This window comes from Helianthus annuus, chromosome 9, assembly GCF_002127325.2.
Source record: "Helianthus annuus cultivar XRQ/B chromosome 9, HanXRQr2.0-SUNRISE, whole genome shotgun sequence".
NCBI lineage: Eukaryota > Viridiplantae > Streptophyta > Magnoliopsida > Asterales > Asteraceae > Helianthus > Helianthus annuus.
The window spans coordinates 22,650,402-22,673,654 of NC_035441.2; the positions used below are offsets into that span (position 1 = coordinate 22,650,402).

Here is a 23,253-nt window from a genome sequence, read left to right on the forward strand (position 1 = left end):
TTCTTCCCAGAACGGGCAGTGATAGTGTCGAGATCACTGACGCTGAAGCGGGTGGCCGACCTTGAAGATTTTCCAGCACCTACCAATCCAACACAACAGATAAGTATTCTTCTTTTGTTTTCATTTAAACATGTAATTATATAAAGACTTGGATAGTTACTTGACATTGTAACTGAGCCGGAGGATACTTCTTGAGAATCCTTGGTGTTTGCTTGGAATGATCTTGCTGCAGGATCGAGACTCCAGAAAGCAGTGATCCTCTCTTTTGTTGCAGGTGATGGAATGATATGAGAGACAGAGATAGCTGCATAAAAAGACATAAGAAAGGATCAGTTATCCTCATAGGAACAGGGTTATCCTATGATCCTTCTATAAGGATCCTCTATCCTACCATGGGTGGCCCACTTTCTTGGGAGATCCTTCCCATCTGGGATAGAATCCCTCCTAACGAAGAAAAAACGCTTCTTCCATTTGGTGTCATTCTTGGTGGTCTTGAGGATTGAGTGTGCATCACCGGGTTTGTGTTTGAATAGAAAGCGGTGTGAACCATGGCTCACGAGGTTATACAGTTCATCCAGTTCCGACATCCCCAACTCTATACCTTCCTGCTCTATAATTCTCTCTAGGGTATATAAAACCCTCCACATCATTGGCATGGCCTGGATGTAACACATGCCGGTAAGAGAAAAGAAGGATTCAGTGAAGGCAGGGAAAGGATAGGAGTATCCTATCAGGAATGGAGTGGCCGAAAAAACAACCCAGGTTTCAGAAACAAGATCACTTTTGGTGGTAGGGTCAAAGGGCTTGAAGACAGAATCCGTCGGAAAACAATGGCGAATCCGATCGATCTCCGAATCAGTGAAACTGCAGAGTTCCTTCGGAGTACCTTTGATAATCCCTTTGCTTTTCAAATGACTATCTTTTTGGTGATCCTTAGCCGGTGAGGATCTTAAAACCATCTTGGCCATGGATGATGATAAAGAAAGAAGGATCAGCGGAAGAAGATGAAGAGAGAAGGAAGAGAGAAGTACCTGGTTCATCTTCGAATGAGGATTTAAAGAGAGTATCGCTCGAATTTAAATGCACATTAATCATTATCTCTAACCTATATATAATGATGATTCTGCAGGGTTGTCGCTTCACTGACGTATGATCTGCAACGGCTAGGTAGATTGTAACGGCTATATATCCATTAGTTAGTTGCAGATAAGATCAAAAAATATAACTCGCTAATTTACACTTTACTCCTTATATTTTGGGGGCAATTGTTAGGGGAGGATTTTCCAATCCTAAGGATCATGGATCCTCAAATGCTGTCAGGATCACGGATCCTCAATTCTATTTGAATTAAGGATCCTCAGAAGACATTGCAGGATCAGGATTCAGGATCCTTATTGTTATCCTTATACTAACGGTTGTCTTCATTATGTATAATTATGTTTTGCAGGAGTATACACCTTGGAGTTGGTCTTGTCGATATTCTTGGGGAATATGCCTTCAATATTCTGCACGTGTATGGCTTTGTGAACGTTGTGGAGATCGTGGGAAGCTTGCACATTTAGCAGATAGTTAGTTAGTTTAGTTATTTCTAATTGAAAAGGGGATAACAAGCTTGAGTTAGAACACTTGGCTAATTTTAGCAAACACACACTCTCGAAACAGTTCTCAATAGCTCTCAACAGTTTACTTGGCGATTTCATACATTTTTGCACATTGCACACTAGTGATCCTTGTAACAAGCTTGTTATCATCCCGAGTTGTAACAATCTTTTGTTTAATCTTAGTTGGTTATCGGTAGCTTCCATCACCCGAGGTTTTTTATGTCGGAGATCAACTCTTGATCAAGGGCTTTTTCCTCGTATAAATCCTTGTGTCAATTGTTCATTACATTTGCAAGTTATTCATACATTAGTTCAAGCATCATCCCTCACAATAAAGATTTGGTTGCATTATCCTTGCTTGATTTTTGACCAAAACAGATACAGTGACATGTATTCGCCACATAATCTGTCCACGTAATCATAACTATGCCACGTAGGATCAAAAACAAACTTAGTTAGTAATGACTTAACTGAGTGGTGCCAGCACAAACTAAAGGTCAAGTTAGGGGTGCCGGGTGTCAAAGTGTTAGTTGAGGGTGGCAACGGCCAAAGGCCGATAGTTGGAGGTGATAAAATCCAATAACCCTTTTAAAAAAGGTTGCATTATCCAACAAAAAAGTTGCATTAGGTCAAATGCAACTTCACCTAATGCAGCCCTTGATAAAAGGTTGCATTAAGCTTCATTTTCTTGTAGTGTTAATATTCTAAATGAATGCAAATGGATGAACATTACTTTGATTAGGGGATGGTGTGTTCATTTATATTGCTTCATTAGTATTCTAAACAAACACAAATGAATGAACATTGTTTTGATTAGGTAATTATCGTGTTCCTATTAGTGTTCGTTGTGCACTCGTTAAAGTTAGACTAAAGGTATGATTAAGAAACTTACGGTCGTACAACGAGGACCATTTGTGTAACTAATTTCTTTATATGATTTTCAAATGAAGTAGGCCTTTAAATGAACTAATCGAAATTGAATAAGGTCCCAGCATATTGGTTTGTTTAAGATAAAGTGAACAAACAAATGCACACGAACACTAGACCTAATGTATTTTCTTGTTCATGTCGGTTCACTAAGAAAATAGACATGTTCGTTTTCATTAAGAAAACGAATGTCTTCGTGTTCATTTATCTTTCTTCACTAATAACATTACTTTGACTAGGTGATTATTGTGATCCAGCTCACGTCCATTCTTTCACTCGAGTTGGACTAACGGTGTAATTAAGGAAACTTATGGTCGAACAATATGAAGATAACTGGCGTAACTAATTTATTTATATGTTTCTCAAAGGAGGTAGGCCTTTAAACGAACATGAATGAGGCTTCTTCATATTCATTCTTTTAACATCAACCAATCATATAAACATACTCAAAAAGTTAATGACAGAATTTTCGTATTCATATTTGTTTAGTAAGAAAATGGGCGTGTTCTAGCTCGTTCATTATGAAAATGAATGTGTCCGCATTCGTTAATATTATAAAGGAACGCAATTGAAGGAACATTACATTGATTTAATATATATTGTTTTCATATTCATGTCCATTCATTCACTAATTAGAGTTGGACTAATGGTGTAATTAAGATAACCTATGACCATACAAGGAGGACCATTTGTGTAACTCATTTCTTTATTTGTTTTTCAAAGGAAGATGGTCTTAAAAGTTAAAACAAACTGATCGGGCATGAAATAGGTTTGTTCATATTCGTTCATTCAATAATACTTGAACCAACAAACGCACATAAGTACTTAAACTAATGAATTTTCTTGTTCATGTCTATTCATTAAGAAAATGGACGTGTCCGTACTCGTTTATCTTCCTTCATAAATATTCTTAATAACCGCAAATGAAGGAAAATTACTTTGATTTTGTGATTACTGTGTTCCTGTTTAATGTATGTTCACTCGTTAGTTGAAGAAACCAACTGGGGTAGCCCAGTTGGCCATCGACACCCACCTCTTCCCAGAGGTACCCGGTTCTAATCTTGGGAGTCACATATGTCGCCCAAGGTAAGAACTCGGCAAGGGGAATTCACCGCGGAGGTAGCTTGGTCGGGTAGCGGCTCCCGGAGTGGGATCACTCCGGCGGGTGGGAGGACCGTGCACTATCCCCCCACCGCACTCGTTAGTTGAAGAAAATAGCCGTGTTTGTGTTCGTTCATTGGCTTGGTTCTGAAATTAAGGTAGCCTGATGGGTTGATCTTTCTAGTAGCTAATAAACAAATTTAAATAACATTATCGAACGTAAATAAATAAACATAAGCAAACGATGTAAGTTAACAATCGGAGAACAACCAGATACATTTTCAAGTCCAACATAATACAACAAAAGATAAAAGAAAATTCAAACAAGTAGGGCTAGCCCACATAGTATAGACATATAACGAGGACATGTTCGAGTTTCCTACATGGTGAAGGAAATTATTTTACTAAAAAGAAAAGTTTTCAAATCAGGCGACAAGTGTCCTTCTTGTTAGCGACCCATAATAGCCTTTGCAATCATTGGCGCTATATCTACACAGGCCCGCAAAAATCTCGAACTGCACAAAATAACCATTAAAATACAAAGTCAAAACTTTTTAATTGTTCAAAGAATCAATTTAGATCTACATCATATCTTTAGGGGTTAATATCGATATACCCTAAAATCTTGTTTCAAAGCCCTATATATATAGGACCTGTATGGAATCAAATAACATGATAAAGGTTGTGGGAGCTTTTCTCGAAACAAGATATTGACAAAGAATATGTAAATTCGGGGAATAATATAAAGGGAATATCATATATTTGTTGATTTCCTCTCTCCACATGTAAGACACATGTCGATTACTTCATCATTTCAAAACGTCCATAACTTTTTTCATACCAAATTAATTTTTTCAAAAAATATCACCATAACGAGTGTTTTTATCTCTAATAAGTATGATATTTCTATATAAAAATAAAACTAAAAAAATACATTTGTTACTGGCTTCCATGCATTGCGTTAAAAGTTTTGTTCATTGTGTTTTTCAACTAGGTAATGGTCATTACGATTTTTACTATGGTTTCCATACATTGTGTTATTGTCAAAACTATAACACAATGTTACTTTGAGTTCTTTTCATTGTGCTTTTATTATCAGAACATATAACACACTCTATGATACAATGAAGATTGGTTTTCTTTGTATTATGTTAAAGGTTCTAGTCATTGTGTTTTTTAACTGAGTTTTTGTCATTACGTTATTACTAGGATTTCTATACATTGTGTTACTATTAGAACCTATAACACAATGTCATTTTGTGTTCTATCCATTGAACTTTTATTATTATAACCTATAACACAAAATGTATGACACAATAAAGATAAGTTTTCTATACATCATGTTTAATTTATCAGTCATTATTTTTCTCAACTTGGGTTTGGTCATTATGTTTTTCACTAAGGTTTCTACACATTGTGTTACTATGAGAACTCAAAACATCCATAACTTTTTCATAAGAAATAATTGTTTACAAAAAAAATCACCATAATGAGCGTTTTGTATCTTTAATGAGTATGATATTTCTATATAAAAATAAAACTAAATAATTACATTTGTTACTGGGTTTCCATGCATTGTGTTAAAAGTTATGTTCATTGTGTTTTTCAACTGGGTAATGGTCATTACCTTTTCTACTAGGGTTTCTATACGTTGTGTTATTGTCAAAACTGTAACACAATGTTACTTTGAGTTCTTTTCATTTTGTTTTATTATCAGAAGTTTTAACATAACGTATGATACAATGAAGATGGGTTTTCTTTGTATTATGGAAAAGGTTCTAGTCATTGTGTTTTTCAACTGAGTTTTGGTCATTACGTTTTTACTAGAGTTTCTATTCACTGTGTTATTATTAGAACCTATAACACAATGTTATTTTGGGTTATGTCCATTGAGCTTTTATTATCATAAACTATAACACAACGTATGACACAATAAAGATGGGTTTTCTATACATTATGTTTAATTTTCCGGTCATTATCTTTTTCAACTGGGGTTTAGTCATTACGTTTTTTACAATGGTTTCGGGTTTAGTCATTACGTTTTTTACAATGGTTTCCACACATTGTGTTATTATGAGAACTTATAACATAATGTTATTTTGAGTTTTCTTGATTGTGTATTTATTATCAGGATATTTAACATAATGTATGACACAATAAAGATAAAGATGATGTTATAACTGGGTTTTCTATGCATTGTGTTATATGTTTTGGTCATTGTTTAGTCTGTTATCTATCGTATTTTAGTCTGTTTGTCCATTTTGTTTTTTTGATATACTATCCACTATGTTTAATCTATGGTTGCAAAAGTCGCTAGGGGCTCCCTAGTCGGTCGACTGGGGAGTTGAGAGTACTCGGCCTAGGCAGAGGGTATTCGGGTAGTACTCGGACATGTAAAATTATAATGAAATTAGTTTTTGGAAATTAAATATATGTCAAATAACATAAATTTACTAATATCTATAACAAAATACATGAAAATGCCATTCATTATTTAATATCATAGATATATTAATTATGTTTTATTATTTTTTAAGTCAAACTCAGCCCGAGTTGACCTACTAGATACAATTTTGGCCGAGGTTTACCGCGTTTGACCGATTCCAAGTAACTAGGCGGAGTCAAAGAAAGTCGCCTCGGTAGCCTACCTTGTAGCGACTACTCGAGGAATACTCGGCCTTGAAAACCTTGTTTTACAACCATGGTTTAATCTATGGTCTATTGTGTTTTAGTTTGTTGTCCGTTATGTTTTTATTTGATTTCGTTTGTGTTTTTAGTTTAATTTCTATTGTTTCTAAGTCTACTTTCCATTGTGTTTTTATTTTAATATTCAGTAAGTTTTACGTTATATCCATTGTGTTTTACGCAACTGGTTTTTCAATTTTAAACGAAAAGTATAACAATAGGATAAGATAAAAATACGCTAGATTTTATGGTATAATTTTTTTAAACGTATGACGTATAAAAATGCTATAGACGCTTAAAAGATGGGGAGGAATAACATGTGACTTGCATGTGTATGTTACTAAGCATGTGAGTTGTATGTACATATTTTTTCCCACTTGAACAAAATTATCATTCGCACTTGATCCCTCGTTGAACTGTGACGGCTTCTTACTCTATTTTTTTAGACATTGTATAATATCTTAGCCATATGGAGACACTTTCAAAATTTTGATTTATATCTTTTCGTTATCTCTTGAGTTAGTTTTATGTTGGTGGTATGCGTAATCTATTGATATAAAAAATTTCAAAATAATCAATACAAAGGCAGAGACATAGCTAATTCACAATTTTGGTAAACAAATAAATAAAAAGATGTTGAGTGTCACTACTACAAAATATGGCAACTGCCACCATAATTAGCTACCGAATGAAACTGTAGCAAAATAAGTAGTAACAACTTTACACAAGAGGTTATTTTTGGTGGCGGTGGTGGTGGCAAGTGGCTAAATACGAAATCTTAATTGATACTTATTAAACATTCCATGCATGGCTCGCCTCATACCTCCTATTCATCTATTAATCTCCTCAAAATAGGGCTCTGAACGTCTATCAAACTTCGATCAAATTGTAAACCCTAGATTCATCTCCTGATACTTCGATCAAATGGTTAATCAAACCTAAACCTAGATTCATCAATTCCACCATCATCTAAACCCTAGGTTAAATGATTTAACCGTCAAAAGATTCAACAGCAGAACTCAATCTATTCAGAGATGTGAACGACACGATGTGAATACTATTTCGGAGAAAAACTTCGACGACTGTTCCAGCACAGATAATAGACCTGTAATTCCTGATCTTAGGTATGATTATCTTCTCAATTTTTGATTTCTATGATCAGTTACAATGTTGATTTGACTGTGCCCTAATTATGCTTCCTTTGGGTTAACTGAACATTTGTAACGATTGGTAGGAACATATTATAGGCCTGTAACTTGTTTATTAATCATGAACAGTTGATATGGTTGATAATTAGTCAATTGCTCTCAATATTTAGCACATTTCTACACTGAAATTGATTTCTTGTTGTTTCGCTACTTGATTGATTAGGTTTTAGGTTTAATTAACAATTGGTTATATACTTCGTTCATGATTGATGTTTTAGCTTGTGATTGCCAATTAATATGTTTGTTTGCAGAACCCTTTTTATAGTTAGTAATGAATGATTTGTGTACATATACGTGTTTATGATGATTTGAATTGTAGGGGAACTGGTTTGATTAGTAATGGCATGGTATAGCTGAATGGATGTGCAAGGGAGATTACTTGCCGATTAGGTTCAAGGCTCATGCTGACACAGTTAATCTGATTTGTGGCGCTAAAACTCAGGTTTGATGTACATGTATTTTACATATATAGAAGTAGGTATGTTTATCTGATTTGTGGCGCTAAAACTCAGTTAATCTGATTTGTTTTGTTGTTGCGAAGATTTTTATGTTACGTTGTTGATTGGGGAGAACTGAGAGTGAACATGAGTTGTTTTTTTTAGTTGATGCCAAGACTGTAAGGTTAGGTGATTACAATAGATTATTGAGACTAAATTTCAGTTTAAGCTGAACAATGCATGTGTATTTTGTTTAATCTTAGTTGGTTATCGGTAGCTTCCATCACCCGAGGTTTTTTATGCCGGATATCAACTCTTGATCAAGGGCTTTTTCCTCGTATAAATTCTTGTGTCAATTGTTCATTACATTTGCAAGTTATTCATACATTAGGTCAAGCATCATCCCTCACAATAAAGATTTGGTTGCATTATCCTTGCTTGATTTTTGACCAAAATAGATACAGTGACATGTATTCGCCACATAATCTGTCCACGTAATCATGACTGTGCCACGTAGGATCAAAAACAAACTTAGTTAGTAATGACTTAACTGAGTGGTGCCAGCACAAACTAAAGGTCAAGTTAGGGGTGCCGGGTGTCAAAGTGTTAGTTGAGGGTGGCAACGGCCAAAGGCCGATAGTTGGAGGTGATAAAATCCAATAACCCTTTTAAAAAAGGTTGCATTATCCAACAAAAAAGTTGCATTAGGTCAAATGCAACTTCACCTAATGCAACCCTTGATAAAAGGTTGCATTAAGCCTAATGCAACCTTTTACGTGGGTTGCATTAGCTTCATTTTCTTGTAGTGTTAATATTCTAAATGAATGCAAATGGATGAACATTACTTTGATTAGGGGATGATGTGTTCATTTATATTGCTTCGTTAGTATTCTAAACAAACACAAATGAATGAACATTGTTTTGATTAGGTAATTATCGTGTTCCTATTAGTATTCGTTGTGCACTCATTAAAGTTAGACTAAAGGTATGATTAAGGAAACTTACGGTCGTACAACGAGGACCATTCATGTAACTAATTTCTTTATATGATTTTCAAATGAAGTAGGCCTTTAAATTAAGATCCCAGCATATTGGTTTGATTAAGATAAAGTGAACAAACAAATGCACACGAACACTAGACCTAATGAATTTTCTTGTTCATGTCGGTTCACTAAGAAAATAGACATGTTCGTGTTCACTAAGAAAACGAATGTCTTCATGTTCATTTATCTTTCTTCACTAATAACATTACTTTGACTAGGTGATTATTGTGATCCAGCTCACGTCCATTCTTTCACTCGAGTTGGACTAAAGGTGTAATTAAGGAAACTTATGGTCGAACAATATGAAGATAACTGGCGTAACTAATTTATTTATATGTTTCTCAAAGGAGGTAGGCCTTTAAACGAACATGAATGAGGCTTCTTCATATTCATTCTTTTAACATCAACCAATCATATAAACATACTCAAAAAGTTAACTGACAGAATTTTCGTATTCATATTTGTTCAGTAAGAAAATGGGCGTGTTCTAGCTCGTTCATTATGAAAATGAATGTGTCCGCATTCGTTAATATTATAAAGGAACACAATTGAAGGAACATTACATTGATTTAATATATATTGTTTTCATGTTCATGTCCATTCATTCACTAATTAGAGTTGGACTAATGGTGTAATTAAGATAACCTATAACCATACAAGGAGGACCATTTGTGTAACTCATTTCTTTATTTGTTTTTCAAAGGAAGATGGTCTTAAAAGTTAAAACAAACTGATCGGGCATGAAAGAGGTTTGTTCATATTCGTTCATTCAATAATAATTGAACCAACAAACGCACATAAGTACTTAAACTAATGAATTTTCTTGTTCATGTCCATTCATTAAGAAAATGGACGTGTCCGTACTCGTTTATCTTCCTTCATAAATATTCTTAATGACCGCAAATGAAGGAAAATTACTTTGATTTTTTGATTACTGTGTTCCTGTTTAATGTATGTTCACTCGTTAGTTGAAGAAACAAACTGGGGTAGCCCAGTTGGCCACCGACACCCACCTCTTCCTAGAGGTACCCGGTTCTAATATTGGGAGTGACATATGTCGCCCAGGGTAAGAACTCGGCAAGGGGAATTCACCGCGGAGCTAGCTTGGTCGGGTAGCGGCTCCCGGAGTGGGATCACTCCGGCGGTTGGGAGGACCGTGCACTATCCCCCCACCCCACTCGTTAGTTGAAGAAAATAGCCGTGTTTGTGTTCGTTCATTGGCTTGGTTCTGAAATTAAGGTAGCCTGATGGGTTGATCTTGCTAGTAGCTAATAAACAAATTTAAATAACATTACCGAACGTAAATAAATAAACATAAGCAAACGATGTAAGTTAACAAACGTATAACAACCAGATACGTTTTTAAGTCCAACATAATACAACAAAAGATAAAAGAAAATTCAAACAAGTGGGGCTAGCCCATATAGTATAGACACATAACAAGGACAGGTTCGAGTTTCCTACATGGTGAAGGAAATTATTTTACTAAAAAGAAAAGTTTTCAAATCATGCGAGAAGCATCCTTCTTGTTAGCGACCCATCATAGCCTTTGCAATCTTTGGCGCTATATCTACACAGGCCCACAAAAATCTCGAACTGCACAAAATAACCATTAAAATACAAAGTCAAAACTTTTTAATTGTTCAAAGAATCAATTTAGATCTACATCATATCTTTAGGGGTTAATATCGATATACCCTAAAATCTTGTTTCGAAGCCCTATATATATAGGACCTGTATGGAATCAAATAACATGATAAAGGTTGTGGGAGCTTTTCTCAAAACAAGATATTGACAAAGAATATGTAAATTCGGGGAATAATATAAAGGGAATATCATATATTTGTTGATTTCCTCTCTCCACATGTAAGACACATGTCGATTACTTCATCATTTCAAAACGTCCATAACTTTTTTCATACGAAATTAATTTTTACAAAAAAATATCACCATAACGAGCGTTTTTATCTCTAATGAGTATGATATTTCTATATAAAAATAAAACTAAAAAAATACATTTGTTACTGGTTTCCATGCATTGCGTTAAAAGTTTTGTTCATTGTGTTTTTCAACTAGGTAATGGTCATTACGTTTTCTACTATGGTTTCCATACATTGTGTTATTGTCAAAACTATAACACAATGTTACTTTGAGTTCTTTTCATTGTGCTTTTATTATCAGAACATATAACACACTCTATGATACAATGAAGATAGGTTTTTCTTTGTAGTATGTTAAAGGTTCTAGTCATTGTGTTTTTTAACTGAGTTTTTGTCATTACGTTATTACTAGGATTTCTATACATTGTGTTACTATTAGAACCTATAACACAATGTCATTTTGTGTTCTGTCCATTGAACTTTTATTATTATAACCTATTACACAAAATGTATGACACAATAAAGATGAGTTCTCTATACATCATGTTTAATTTATCAGTCATTATGTTTCTCAACTTGGGTTTGATCATTATGTTTTTCACTAAGGTTTCTACACATTGTGTTACTATGAGCACTCAAAACGTCCATAACTTTTTCATACGAAATAATTGTTTACAAAAAAAATCACCATAATGAGCTTTTTGTATCTTTAATGAGTATGATATTTCTATATAAAAATAAAACTAAATAATTACATTTGTTACTGGGTTTCCATGCATTGTGTTAAAAGTTATGTTCATTGTGTTTTTCAACTGGGTAATGGTCATTACCTTTTCTACAAGGGTTTCTATACGTTGTGTTATTGTCAAAACTGTAACACAATGTTACTTTGAGTTCTTTTCATTTTCTTTTATTATCAGAAGTTTTAACATAACGTATGATACAATGAAGATGGGTTTTCTTTGTATTATGGAAAAGGTTCTAGTCATTGTGTTTTTCAACTGAGTTTTGGTCATTACGTTTTTACTAGAGTTTCTATTCATTGTGTTATTATCAGAACCTATAACACAATGTTATTTTGGGTTATGTCCATTGAGCTTTTATTATCATAACCTATAACACAACGTATGACACAATAAAGATGGGTTTTCTATACACTATGTTTAATTTTCCGGTCATTATCTTTTTCAACTGGGGTTTAGTCATTACGTTTTTACAATGGTTTCGGGTTTAGTCATTACGTTTTTTACAATGGTTTCCACACATTGTGTTATTATGAGAACTTATAACATAATGTTATTTTGAGTTTTCTCGATTGTGTATTTATTATCAGGATATTTAACATAATGTATGACACAATAAAGATGATGTTATAATTGGGTTTTCTATGCATTGTGTTATATGTTTTGGTCATTGTTTAGTCTGTTATCTATTGTATTTTAGTCTGTTTGTCCATTTTGTTTTTTTGATATACTATCCACTATGTTTAATCTATGGTTGCAAAAGTCGCTAGGGGCTCCCTTGTCGGTCGACTGGGGAGTTGAGAGTACTCGGCCTTGGCAGAGGGTATTCGGGGAGTACTCGGACATGTAAAATTATAATGAAATTAGTTTTTGGAAATTAAATATATGTGAAATAACATAAATTTACTAATATCTATAACAACATACATGAAAATGCTATTCATTATTTAATATCATAGATATATTAATTATGTTTTATTATTTTTTAAGTCAAACTCAGCCCGAGTTGACCTACTAGATACAATTTTGGCCGAGGTTTACCGCGTTTGACCGATTCCAAGTAACTAGCCGGAGTCAAAGAAAGTCGTCTCGGTAGCCTACCTTGTAGCGACTACTCGGGGAATACTCGGCCTTGAAAACCTTGTTTTACAACCATGGTTTAATCAAAGGTCTATTGTGTTTTAGTTTTTTGTCCGTTATGTTTTTATTTGATGTCGTTTGTGTTTTTAGTTTAATTTCTATTGTTTTTAAGTCTACTTTCCATTGTGTTTTTATTTTAATATTCAGTAAGTTTTACGTTATATCCATTGTGTTTTACGCAACTGGTTTTTCAATTTTAAACGAAAAGTATAACAATAGGATAAGATAAAAATACGCTAGATTTTATGGTATAATTTTTTTTAAACGTATGACGTATAAAAATGCTATAGACGCTTAAAAGATGGGGAGGAATAACCTGTGACTTGCATGTGTATGTTACTAAGCATGTGAGTTGTATGTACATATTTTCCCACTTGAACAAAATTATCATTCGCACTTGATCCCTCGTTGAACTGTGACGGCTTCTTACTCTATTTTTTTAGACATTGTATAATATCTTAGCCATATGGAGACACTTTCAAAATTTTGATTTATATCTTTTCGGTTATCTCTTGAGTTAGTTTTATGTTGGTAGTATGCGTAATCTATTGATATAAAAAATTTCAAAATAATCAATACAAAGGTAGAGACATAGCTAATTCACAATTTTGGTAAACAAATAAATAAAAAGATGTTGAATGTAGAACACAAACAAAAGAAAAGTAAAAAAAAAACTAAAAAGAAATATAAATCGTTTGTGAAAAAAAAAATTAATAAAGAATTATAATAAGCTGATTGAAGGAAAAAAAAATAAATTGAAACCACACCTATGTAGCAAAGGGGAAAATTATCCTATAACGTCTTCTAAACTTAAGAGGAAGTAAAAAGAATTACAATAGGCTGGTTAAAGGAGTGTATATATATATATATATATATATATATATATATATATATATATATATATATATATATATATATATATATATATATATAAAATGTGACGTTTATTGGGGAACACTAAAAAGTGGTGAATCGAGGAATACCTTTAAAAAATTTAACTTAACATGTTAAAAATCAATTTTTTTAAAAAAAAAAAATCAGTGCTTCTCCTTATAAATACTTGTACAAGCATTTTTAATAAACAAAATCAAAAACTAAAAATATAAAAAAAATAGTAAAAAAAAGGGGAAAAAAAATTTTACAAAAATTATTTTTATTATTTCGAATAGTTTCTACCCATTTTTATAAGGAAAAGCGCCGAGAAAAAAATTTAAAATTTGACTTTTAGCATGTTAAGTTAATTTTACAAGATATTATCCTTTTTAACTGTTTTTTAAACATTTTTTATATGTTTAGTTTTTGATTTTTTTTATTAAAAATGTTTCTACATGTACTTATAAGAAAAACAACCGAAAAAAATTTAGAAAAAAAAATAATTTTTAACATGTTAAAAATAATTTTTAACTGTTTGGCGTGCAAAAACGGCGTGTTAAAAAACGATGCGTGAAAAAGTCGGGCATGAAAATGGCGTGCAAAGACCGGCGCGCAAAAAAATTTGTTTTGGCATAAAATTTTGATTTTAAAAATGCTTTTGATAAAAAAATCTGTTTAAAAAATAAAAAGTAATATAATAACACAAAAAGTAATAAAAATAAAAAAAAACAAAAAAAACAAAAAAAAAATAATCTTACTAAACTACCCTTTTGGAATAAAATATTAAAGACATAATAAGACAAAATGTATTTAATATTAATTTTAGTTACTTTTAATCTCATCCATCTATTTTGTTGATCTAGTGGCTAGAAAGTGGTTCTCTCGGTTTTACAATTGGAGGTGGTTTTCATTTTACCGCTTCCCTCTCTATATATATATATATATATATATATATATATATATATACATATATATATATATATATATATATATGTATATATATAGTGGAGAGTTCAAATGAGAAAAAAATTTTGTAAGAATACAAAGAATAAGTTTTAAACGAATAGAAATGCTCTATTTTACTTCATTTAATATGTGCATTTAATATTATTAATAAGGACATATAGGTAAATTTCTAATTGTAATTAATTAGCTAACTAATTAAACATGCAACTCCTTGTTAAATATACTCTTTCAGGATAAAATAATTTAGGGTGAAGGACAATTTTCGACATGTGTAGCATAAATTTTAGTATGTGTAGGATAAATTCTTAAATGTGTATGATATGCGTAGTGTAAATTTCAGTAAGTGTAAGATATATGTAGGATAAATTTTGAAATGTGTAGTATAAAATGTTTTTTTTTTTTTTTGCTTTATTAATTAGAGATAACATAATTAATGTGAGGAGTTATAAACTATTTAATGTTTTACCATTATGCCATTTCTTCTTTTTCTTCTCACATTAAATTTCTTCTCAAATGAACATTCCCCTATATATGTATATATATATATATATATATATATATATATATATATATATATATATATATAATGTATGTATCTATAGAAAGACCACTTTAATTTAGAAAACCCGGGAAATTCAAAGCTCCCGATGTTTTTTTCCCGATATATATATATAGGGCCAGGATCATTTCAGAGCCATAAATATTTACAGAACTCCTAATAAACAATCTTTTTATGTATATATTTTTATGTTTAGGATAATTTTATCATTTATTATGTGTATTTTTACGATTACATACATGTTAAGAGTAATTTTATCATTTTTTTATATGTAACTTTATAATTACACATATGTAAACTAGTTTTTTTTACATATATGTGATTAGTTATGACACATATATATAATTTTGGCAATTAAACTACTTTTAACATGTATGTAATGAAAGAAATACATATAATAGATGATAAAAAGATTCTAAATACAAAAACTTATATATAAAATGATTGTTTATTAGGAGTTCTGAAAGTTCTGTAGTTATTTAGAGTTCTGAAATGAACTCAACCCTATATATATATATAGGGAGGGGCTCCTGCGAGAATCACCCTTATAGTGAGAATCGCGAGAACCAATGTTAACACAACCTAAAATAGCTAAAAACCTAAAAAACCTAACCCCCACACCCCCCACCAAAAAAAAAAAAAAAACCTAACCCCCCCCCCCCCCAAGCTAACCCCCCCCCCTAAGCTAAATGCTAAAAACTAAAACCCCCAAAAAACCTTAAAAAAACCTAACCCCCCCCCAAGCTAAAATGCTAAAAACTAAACCCTCAAAAAACCTAAAAAAATCTAAAAAAAAATCTAAATTTTTTTTAATATTTTTTATGCTCAAATCGCTACTTTTCCAAAAAAAAAAAAATTTTAAATCTTTTTTTTTTTTTTTGCTTCGAAAAGTAGCGATTTTTAAATAAGAAATACTAAAAAAAAATCGTGTGATTTTTAGCTATTTTTAGGCATTTTTTGTTGTGTTCACATAGGTTCTCGCGGTTCTCGCAATAAGAGGTGGTTCTCGCATGATCTTCTCCCTATATATATATATATATATATATATATATATATGGCTGGATTCATTTCAGAACTCTAAATAAATACAGAACTCTCAAAACTCATAATAAAGAATCATTATATATATATATATATATTTGTATGTAGGATCTTTTTATCATATGTTATATGTATTTATTTGATTACATACATGTTAAAAGTAGTTTACATATGTGTAATTATAAAATAACATATATAAAATGATAAAACTACTCTTAACATGTATGTAATGATAAAAATACATATAATAAATGATAAAAGTATCCAAAAGATAAAAATATATTAATAAAAAGATTGTCCATTTGGAGTTTTACGAGTTCTGTAAATATTTATGGTTCTTAAATGATCCTTACCCTACACACACACACACACACACATATATATATATATATATATAGGATTAGGTTCAAGAGTGAACACTAGTGTATTTGCGAACTGAGCGAACTAATCATGGTCATACACGTGTGTAAATAAATGGCTATGACATGTTCACTCAGTTCTACATGTGTAATTATAAAATTATATTAAAAAATGATAAAATTACTTTTAACACCATCCGGGTCGCCGTTTACCATAATTTTTTTTTTACAACTAGATGCGTATATTATAAACACATTCGTAAAAAAAAAAAAATTAAACGCCCCCCCCCCTGAGGGGGTAGTTTTTTACACCACAAGTTTGGTGAAAAAAAAAAGAAAACAAAAAAAAAATAAAAACAACAAACTTGTGGTGTAAAAAACTACCCCCTCGGGGGGGGGGGCGTTTAAATTTCTTTTTTTACGAATGTGTTTATAATATACACATCTAGTTGTAAAAAAAAATCATGGTAAACGGCGACCCGGATGGTGTGGTTCTCGCGGTTCTTACAACTTGGGGTGTTTTTCATTCAAGCAGCCCCCATACATACACACACACACACACACACACACACACATATATATATATATATATATATATATATATATATATATATATATATATATATATATATGGTAGGAGTTGGCTACAAAGCCTACTTTTCCTACAAAGTGTAGGAAGTAATCTTCTTGTGACATGTGCCATCTAGTGTTTTTTACTAAAGGACATTAAGGTAATTGAATAATTATATTATTTATGGGAGATTTTATATAATAAAAATAAAAGGCTATTTTTATGGAAACTATGTCTATTAATTATTAAAAATCGGCAGTTATATCCTTCGTATACATGATTAATTCATCCGAAGTTCGAAACATAAAACAAATTCATCATCTCTTGACATTGTGTTTTATCAGTTTATGGTTTCTTCACACCGTGTTATATCAATGTTCATAATTAAACACACCCCTCATACATTTCAAAATATTAAACACATTCATTATTTCTTGACGTTGTGTTTTATCAGTTTGTGATTTGTTCACATTGTGTTATATTAGTTTGCACAATTAAAGTTTAAACACACCTCTCACACATAAGACACAATAGTGTCTGAACTGCACAATATAAAACAGAATAGTGTCTGAAATACACAATATAAAACACACTAGTGTCTGATTCAATTTAGACAAAAATACACAACATAAAACACGTATACATTATATAAAACACACTAGTGTCTGAATTATTTGAATCGTAATTTTGTAGATATATAGCAATATGGTACTCATATTAAAGATAAAAAAACACTCGTTATTATGGTATAATTTTTTTAAAAAACAAATTATGCATAAAAAAGTTATTGACGTTTTAAAAAGAAGGGGGAAGTTGCATGTGAGTTACATGTGATTCCTAAATTTAAGGCATACAAAATTACTTTTACACCCTTAATCCAATAAATCAATCAATTTAATTAAAACAAATATTACAAATTTACCACTCATTTAATCTCATCCATCAATCATCCACCACTCATTATATATATATAGGGATGGGTTAAAATGCGAAATTTTTTTATCTACGTTTGTGCAAAAAAATTTGGCCAACTCGCGCGAGATCAAAAAGTTCTCACGGTTCTCACAACTCGTGGTGATTTTTATTTGAAGTGAATCCTATATATGATTAGTTCAAGAGTGAACACTAGTGTATTTGCGAACTGAGCAAACTAATTCCGGCTATACACGTGTGTAAATCAATGACCATGATTTATTCACTTAATTCACAAATACACCATTGTTCACTCTATAACCCACCCTATACATATGTATACACAAACATATAATGGGTTTTTTAAAAAATAAATAGAATAAATATGATGAGTTAAAACCACACCTTTATAGTAAATACTTTTTAAATGAATTTGATTTTTTTAAAGGGAAACAACCACCTATTACATAATCTCCCTATTTTAAATGAATTTGATATGTATTAAAAAAACACCCATTTAATTAACATACATAGGTATTGGTTTGAATAGGTATTGGTTTGAATATTCATCTGAGTTTTTTTTAGAACGATGAATGCTATAATAATCCTATTCGTAAATTACACCAATTAATTCTAATTTACTCAATGTCAAGATATTTGAACACTAGTTTTCTCCTACAAAGAGAAAAGTTTCTACTATTCAACCAAATCTGAAATGAGCAAAACTAGAACGACTTTCTCCTGAGATATTTAGCTGGATCTTTCTTTCTAGTTGCTTTAAACACCACTTAAAAATACTTCATGGTCAGTGAGTTAAGGTCGTAATTATCGTGAGTTTTTTTTTTTTGGGTGGGGGTGGGGGTGGGATTTTTGGTTGGAGAAAAAATTTATGTTTTTATTTTAGTATAGTAATTAGGATTTAGGTAAAAATTATTTTTTTACTTGTAAAAAGACTTTTTATGGGTTTTTTTACATGGATCTCTAATTCCTCACTCTTTTTCGGTTCCAATTTTAGGTGTGTGATGTGTATATTGTATGACGTGAACCGGGAAACTATATATTTAACATGTAAAATATATCAAAAAAATCAACATAACATGTACAAAATTAAATTTTGTTCAAAACATTTGCATATAAAGACGTACAAAGGTCATTCTAATAAAAAAATCATGTACTTTTTTTTTTACCTCTTTTTAACTCTTTTTAAGTATTTTTCTTCTTTTTTGAATTTTTTTTTATTAAAAAAGCTTCTATATGTATTTATATGAAAAAAATCCGAAATTGTTTTTGAAAGAATTAATTTTTTACATGTTAAATTGATTCTCTTATGATATATATTAACATGTTAAATGAATAGGTCCCCGGTCTCTCACTTTTTTAGGCTTCCTGTAAAACTCACTCCTATATATATAAATATATACTCGGATTTATGTTTAGGGTTTAGTTTTAGAGGTCTTTTTTTTTTGTTTTTTGTGGGGGGTTTATGCTTTTGGTGGGAGGGTGAATTTAGGTTTTTGAAGGATGGGGGTTTATGTTTTTTTTTTTTTTTTTTGGGGGGGGGGGTTAGGTGGTTTAGCCTTTTCCGTATTATTGCACATATACAGTACAATTTTTTTTAATATTTTATATATAAAAAGTAGCGAAAATTTAAAAAAAAAATTGTAACAAAAAAAATTATGTATGTTTTTTAGACTTTTTAGTTAGTTTTTTAGTTTTCTCATTTATAGTAGTTTTTTCATGATCTATCATATATATATATATATATATATATATATATATATATATATATATATATATATATATATATATATATATATATATATGGGAATGAGACCAGGAGAGAACGATTTGAAGTGTGACAACGATTTTCAGTCATAGGATCTTTATGATTTGTGGCTAAGATGATGCGGTGAAATTTTTTTAATTAATTGGAACCTTATAAGTATCAGGAGGGGTAAAATTGGAAGATCCAAACAATGGTGAACATCCTAGTCACATGCCATTTTCCCCCATCATATTTAAACGCCAATAACTTTTTTATACTTGATTATTTTTCTAAAAAAATTACACCATAAAACTCATCGTTTTTTTTATTTTCCAATGAGTATACTATTGATATAATTTTCGAAAAAAAATGAAATGGGTTTTATGCCGTTTTTCAGAACTGGGTGTTTATGGCGTTTTAGACTAGTTATTTTTATGGCGTTTTTCTGAACTTTGTGTTTTTATGCCGTTTTAACTAGGTTTTTTCATGGCGTTTTTCTGAACTAAGTGTTTTATGGCGTTTTAAACTGAGTTTTTCATGTCGTTTTTTCTTAACTGGGTGTTTTATAGCGTTTTAACTAGGTATTTTCATTGCGTTTTTTCTGAATTTGGTGTTTTTATGGCGTTTTGTTTGAACACCCCGTTCATGTGTGTGAGTTTTTTTTTGACAATATTACCCCTTAATGTAATTTAGAATCAATGCCACATGTCAACTCCAAAATCGTTCACACCGTTCTCACACTTTTCACGAACGCAGTCGAACGAACGGAACCTGTGTTCCTGTTCGTTCGCTAAGCTAACCGAACGAAATTTTTTGTTTGTGTTTGTTCGTTAAGCTAATCGAACGAACATAAACAAACTTTCCGCCGAACAGTTTACGAACTGTTCGCTGAACGTTCGATTCGTTTACAGCCATAGTTTCTAACATTCTATTGTGATTTCTTAAAAGGAGTACCAGTGGCGGACATAAGGCTTACCGAGTGGCAACCTCCGCTATGGCTTGGCGCGGAAAAATTTGGAAAAATTAGTGTAAATTTTGGAAAAATTTGATGTTTTTTCGATTTCGTTACGGCTTATTTATACAACGTTACGGCTTAGTTTCGTTTGTAGATCCGCCACTGAGGATTACTAATTAGTTTCAAATAAAAGTCACCATGTATCAAAATTCATGCAATTATCAATTTTATACTATTGTCGTGATGGTTAACCTTTTTTATATTTGTCGTGATGGTTAATCAATTTTTTTTTTTTTTTTTTGGAGTTTTGTACGCACAGACGAATTTTAATACGCATATTTTCATTTTTAACGAAGTATCATATTTGTTATTAGACCATGTGTAGTGGTAAGTTGGTATAATGCCCTCACTATGGGGCATTATCCGACACGTGGCATCCTAGTCAGCGTTAGGGCATTATAGCAAAAGTGGCGTAGTGGGGTATAATGCCCAATAATCCCTTTTAGGCGTGTTAAATAAAAAAAAAAAAAAAAAAAAAAAAACTAACAATTTTCTTATTGGCCAAGTCCTAAACTGAACCACACAACTTTACCACCTTTGGGCGTGTTTTTTAAAACGCCAAAGCAAATTTTTTTCAAAAATAACCCCCCAAAACGCCTAGTGTAATGGTGTTGGGGGCGTTTTTTTTCAAAAATAACGCCCCACTACGGATGGTCTTACAAATATATAACGGCTTACTATATTCTTCACAAAACTAAATGAATAAATAAGTAAATCTAGAGAGGGGAGAAAAATTGGTAATTACATGAAGTCCAAAACCCGGTTGTATTTTTCTTCTCTTTGTCGTTGCTGCTGACGGGCATACTGAGGAGCAGCTGGGGGATCGAACATTATTCGTTAATTTACCAATCATTTTATAAACTAAACAAATCAAATCAAATGAAAATCCAAACTGAATAAAAAAAAAACAGCAAACCTTGATTGTTGAACATGCTGTGGATGATGACAATATTGCAGATGAGTGGGTGTTAATGGAGGGATTGGAGGGAGGTTTTATAGAGTCACTGCGGAATTTAAATAATAAAATATGTTTATTTCAGTTCAAATATAAGATATTATTATATGGAAAAAGCTTTCATTATTCTCACATCCTAAAATCTTATTTTAACATCCCTTTTCACTCTATTTCTTTCTCTATATCATATTTATATAAAGAGGTGGGATATGTGAATATTAACTCCCTATCATATTTGTAATCAGGTTGGAGTCAGCATGCTAACCGACATCATGGAGAAGGTTGTAAGCAGTCTCGAATGTTGTGCCCAAAAAACTGCAATATTAGACCATGTGTAGTGGTAATGCCCATACCCTTGGGCGTTTTGCGACATGTGGCAGCCCATTCAGCAATGAGGCATTTTTGGGCGTTTTCTAAAATGGGTGTAGTAGAGATGTGGGGATTGTGGTGTAATAAAATTAACTTAAAAAAAAACCATAAAAATGTTATTGGACAAAAAAGGCATGGAAACAAGTGATTGGCCACTTTAACTCTCGATCCGGCGTGGAATATTGCACGCCCCAACCAAGTTTTTGAAGAAAAACAACCCGGGGGGGCGATGTCGGGCGTGCTTCATAAAAAAATGCCCATTTTTTATCCACTACGCATGGTTTTATCATTCAGGAAAAAAATATTTTTACCATTTTACATTATAAATACATATATTTAAAATTTGACCGAATCTATCAAACAGTTCCAACTATTAATATATTTACATCCAATGAACTGTTATTAACAGAAACTTATAGAGCCCCTGAGTTATCAAAATAACCACTTGTTTTTTTGATAATTCAGGGGGTCTATACAGATCGTATAGGTCTATACAAGTCATATAATGTTACTATATGACTCAGTTTTGACCTATACGATGCGTATATGGGTAAGATCAAAATTTCATAATTTTAGGTTTTGCTTTTTCAATGTGTATACGAGCCGTATTTTTACGTATTTTGGCATTACGTGTTGTTTTATGAAGTATATTTTGTATACGTGTGGTATTAGTGACGTTCGATTATGTGTGAAACCGTATTCTATGATTACGTGTTATTTTGTTTTGAATCCACTTTTGCTTTAACGTGTTGTATTGTATCTATACATGTCGCACTGTATCATTACTTGACGTATTTTGTCGTTACATGTCATATTATAATATAGATAAAATAATATAATTATAATATATTATAATAAATTATAGGTGTGATATAGCTCTCGTATAGACCTATAGGTGTGGTATATATCTCGTATATGCTAATAGTTGTAGTATAATATAATGTATGTGTAGTATAGTATAGTATAGTATAATAAACTATAGTACAAGTGTAGTATATAATACGGTTATAACATAGATAGTATAATATAATAAACATGTACCAAACCTATACTACATGATAAATTTTTAAAAATGTTTTTTTTTGTTTAAAAAGTAAAAGAAT

The 23,253-nt window shown here is 31.5% G+C and overlaps 1 long non-coding RNA gene across 1 annotated transcript; it reads right to left on the reverse strand.

Moving 5' to 3' along the window:
- Positions 1-10,288: 10,288 nt before the first annotated feature.
- LOC110877293 lies at positions 10,289-21,990 on the reverse strand. Its single transcript, XR_002556921.2, has 3 exons — positions 21,743-21,990; positions 21,572-21,641; positions 10,289-10,598 (listed from the first exon to the last, which is right to left on the reverse strand). It is a non-coding gene; the product is annotated as an uncharacterized LOC110877293 (long non-coding RNA).
- Between the last annotated feature and the right edge of the window lie 1,263 nt (positions 21,991-23,253).